The sequence below is a fragment of the Penaeus monodon genome, chromosome 6 (assembly GCF_015228065.2).
Source record: "Penaeus monodon isolate SGIC_2016 chromosome 6, NSTDA_Pmon_1, whole genome shotgun sequence".
NCBI classification, from domain to species: domain Eukaryota; kingdom Metazoa; phylum Arthropoda; class Malacostraca; order Decapoda; family Penaeidae; genus Penaeus; species Penaeus monodon.
The window spans coordinates 46,600,433-46,605,432 of NC_051391.1; the positions used below are offsets into that span (position 1 = coordinate 46,600,433).

The window sequence follows — 5,000 nt, forward strand, 5'->3', positions numbered from 1 at the left end:
CTTTGACATTCATCAACAGCTAACTGATGCTCCTCTTTTGAAACGGATTCCTGTAGTTGTTGCTGGAGCTTCTTGCACTGCCTCTCCAGTTGGCCAGCTTCTGTCCTCAGAGAATCTAGATCTGAAGACAGAGTGCCCACTCTTGCTTCACTATCTTCAAGATGCTGCTGTAGTTTTGCCACTATAATTTTAGGGTAATGTTAAAAAGGTCATGTTAATTACCTGCATTTAATTGTGGTGTTCATATTAGGTAAACTAGGCACAGATACATTTGTATATTGCTTCGAGTTATCCAGTGACATCACATGATTTTATCTTGCCTGATGTCAAAATCAGCTCTTTCTCACCTCTCTGTTGATAACCAATAGACTCTTCTTGTTGCTGCTGATGGAGAGTGCGAACTTCTTGTAGTAGCAACTCGCGTTCTTCTAACAAAAGCTTGGCATCTGCAGCAACCATTTCTGCTTCCTCTGATCCCATTGGTGCCTGAGAAAGAGAACATCATAAATATAAATCAAGAAATCAGATCAAAACACCAGTTAAAGATGGAACTCACTATTTTGTGGTGTGTAATTTATTGTACTACTTACTGTAAGGGAAGTGGTTGCATTACTGATGTATGCAGAGAATAAGGATAATGACACAAAAAGTTCAAAATGGTCCATAACTTAAGTATTTGGATTGAAAAATCTTCCAAATTCTATACGCAGAGAATGCAGATACATACACCTTGAATATTTACATAAAAGCATAATGACTTTACCTCTAAAAATATACATGCAGATATTAATCTTATCCTTATGTAAGCCATATCATATCTTGTGATTGATTTACTGGTGAAACAAACTCATCTCCTGTTCACTGTACTTTACCTGGAAATTAAATCCCATTCTTCTTGAAAGTCCTTTAACAGTAATCAAAAGAAAAGGCATTACTACTTATAGTTCTTGATGAGTAGTCAATGCTTTCCAATAACATGAAACTATACAACATAAAAGTAGAACTACATATTTATACCCTCCCCAACATAAACACATCCAGATAAATCTTGCCATACATAGGGTGAGTTGCTCTTTATTTGATTAGATATAACTGTAAATTCACACTTTTTTCCAATTTATTTTATGAGATTTCAACTTAGCATTAGATACTTTTATCCTTTCTCCCATCTTAACATCATTTCTTTTTTATCTAACAGTAAAACATGGAATATCCAAGAAAAATAACTATATTTACACTACTATTTGTTTAAAATCTAAGATACTGCCACTATGGTGGAAATTAAATTGTATGATATAATATTTTTATATAAATTACACTGAATATACTTAATTTCCACTTTCAAGGTAGTACTCACTTCCTGCTGCAGCTTCTTAACACGTTGATGAAGTTTTTCATTCTCAGCTGTTACTGCATCGACATTTACCATTAACTTTTCAAATTTCTCCAAGTTGGATCTGAAAAAAGCAAGATGATGACATATACACAGATTTGTTAATATATATAGATAGATACACAGATAGATAGAAAGATAGATGGGGAAAAATGCACTTGCAAGACTGGTGATGACTGGCAGTATGTAACATGTCCAAATAATGTAACTACTTTGAACAGGTAAATATAATTTGGAAAGGTAAAAACTAAAAACACCACCAGATGTTTCAGAGCATATTTTGTAATGGCTTCCATAATCATTAGTTGTCAATATGTAAGTCACAAAACAACAAGAGCATTAAGTCCAAAAGTAATCTACATGTGTATATATACACATATATGTCTCCTCATATATGTGAATGGTATACCAAGAAGCAAGACTACAGAATTCATCACTCACTTTAGTGCTTCATCTCTTTCCAAAATGATTTCATCATAGGCAGTGAGGAGAGCACCCAATTTGTAGATGCTGTCATGTTTCAAATCTTTCTTTATATTCCCTATGTTTTCTTCTCGTATTCGGCCATACTTTAGATGATATCTGGAACAATGCACATGAATTAGACAGACTGACAATAAAAATCATATACTAAAAGCTATTTACCAACTGAGCTTGAACTTGTAAATCCTTTTCAAATCACCATCTCTCCACCATTTTTTAAACATCTACTCCATCCCAGTTAAGCCCTCTCAGCAAAGAGAATAGCAGTTCATATGAACAATATTAACTCAATGCTAACAGGTACAAAAATAATGTCCACTGTAGCTTTGTTTTTTGTGAATTTTGTTTGCACACAGACGGCCAAAAATGCACTTACTCAATAAGAAGTCAATTAGAAGGTCAGACTGACTTCACTCAATATCTCATACTTTGGATTTTCAGGGAAAGGTTTTATATTCCTGATATTATGAATACTGTTACTATCATTACTGTTGTTATTAAGAGTGTGATCTATGATCATGACCATTGCTGACATTGTAATTACCAACAGTACCAATTGCAATAAAAATAAGATAAAAGTTTGCTGAATATCACATGGAGATTAAGCATTTTTGGAACTATCTATGTGTACACAAAATTAATAAAATAAAGTCCTAGTGGCCATGACATGCCTGTGCATGCCATCTTGGTGTCAATGGGTTAAATATTACCTATTCAGCTGTTCATTTAGTCGTTTAATAACATCTTTCAGAACTTCTGTATCATTATTGCAATCTTTGATTTCTTGCTTTAGTTTTCCTATAAGCTTTGTATTCTCATTTTCTTTTTGTTGCAAAGCTTTCTCCACTGCACATTTTTCAGAATTCTGGGCTTCAATCTTGTTGGTCAGCTCTTGCACCTCTTTCTCAAGACTGGATATCTTGGCATCTTTGTTACTTGGCAAAGCATTATCAGAACTAGCACCTGTAAAGTATATAAAACTGTTATGATGTACTCACTTTACTGATAAATAAAATATCTTTAACATCAATACTAGATACACAGTCACATAAATGAATAAAATTTTGCATATTATTCAACTACAAAATTATTTTATTCATTACCTGGTTGTGAAACTCCACTTCTTTGCTGTGTTGTAAGCAACTGCGAAAGAATGTTGTATTCTCTACTTAACTGCTCTAACCGCAGTATAACAGCTCTTTCATCTGCCATTTTGTTCATTCACTGTCCTGCCTGCTAATGCTGCTGTAAGAAAAGGTTTCATTAAAGTAAACATTGCAATATTGTGGTCATTAAACATCTAGCCCACAAATCACAAAACACTCCTACAACAAAGCACAATATTCCAAAGTACATTACTAAGCAATGGCTCTGATATTATTTTACAAATCAAAATACAGAATACTTGATTATTAAAAAAAAACAATATGGACTATACCATTCACTTTATTTTGAGATTGATCTCTTTCAAAATTTAAACCACCACTATCTAAGCATGTGGATTATTTCTGGCAAGTTACATATTCAATATCTTTGGTCTGATTTTTATTAGTGAACAGACAATTGCATTTAGCTGAGCAATCTTCCAGATTCTGTTGTGTTTGCACAAAAGTGTTAGGTCTTTCAAAAACTGTCTGGGAAGAAATTGGGAAAACCACACTATAATGTGGTTACATTAGGATGATAACAATCAAAAAGTAGTAGAAATAAAGCTGATTCATATATAGATGAGCAATACATGTCCATATGTTCAGCACCTAATTTGGGAGCCCAGATTTATTGTACAACAGAAGTTGACAATATTCACTGTTGAAATATCTGTTATATATCAAAATTCCAGCACATACATAAATTAAATGACACAAATAATTGAAGGAACCTTCAATACTTTGTCACTACCATGAAGATGGTCAATCTTTTTAATAATACAAGTATTGGATTAAATGCATTTTTGCATATAGTACATATTTTACCTAGAGTTCTAGATCACTGGAAAAGTCTTAAATGTGTTTAAAAGCATGTTACATGTCCAGGATATGACAACTTGAAGATACAGAAAAATAAGTAATACTACAGAATAGAAAAGGGAAAAAATAGTGGATGGCAAATAGGAAGTCAGTAAAAAAGTGCATAGAATGGTTACCATGACATAAACTGAAACACTTTTCACCAAAAGGTGCACAAAAAAATAAAAGAAATACATGATAGAGAAGAGAGATCCATGCTTTATCTTAATAAAAATATATAGTAGAGGTTTGTTGGTCTTTTCCAGAGCAAGAAACACAGTCAAGGAATCAACTGGTGAGGATGTATGTCAGACATTTAACATATATGACTGTGAAAGTGACCTCCAATCACCCTTTACAATTCATCAGGGATCACTCGTATCTCATAAATGTCAAAACTCATTCACTACATACATGTTGACAAAAACAGAAAGAAAAAGTATTTAATCATGCCCTCTTGGTTCTAGCTTTATTACTGGTGACTAATGAGGTAACCGATTGAAGATCTTCTCCTTATTTCCTCTTTTCTATTGTTTTAGACAAATCTAAATCTCATACAGTTTGCTGATTGTCAAGTTACTAACAAATCACAACATTACGAACCCGGTAATTAGATCACAGAATTAACATTTCTATTTTTTTCCAATTCGTCTGCAAAAAGTGGGTGATATTTCATCTTCCACATTTCACAATCACACACAAAAAAAGAAAATAATACAGTTATTTACCCCTTAACATGATACGAATCCAGCGTCCCTGTCAAACTAGTAAACAAACAGACGACAAACTATGGGACGTTCGTGAATTCGTATCCGGAATCCGCAAATTAATTCTTTAAAAAGTAGTACATTGTGTACAGTTCTATATGTATTATCATTTATGCACATGTATTCTAGGTGTATATCAAACATTCACGCACAAATGTTCAGTTGTATTTGTGTGTGTTTGTATGTATGTATGTGTGTGTGCAGTGGCGTCATTTATGTGTGTGTGTGGGGGGGGGTATGTGTGTATACATACATACATCATATATATATATATATATATATATATATATATATATATATATATATATATATATATATTGTGTGTGTGTGTGTGTGTGTGTGTGTGTGTGT

The 5,000-nt window shown here is 33.0% G+C and overlaps 1 pseudogene; it reads right to left on the bottom strand.

Moving 5' to 3' along the window:
- The window catches only part of LOC119574585, an 11,213-nt pseudogene extending 6,556 nt beyond the window's left edge, over positions 1 to 4,657 (bottom strand).
- Between the last annotated feature and the right edge of the window lie 343 nt (positions 4,658 to 5,000).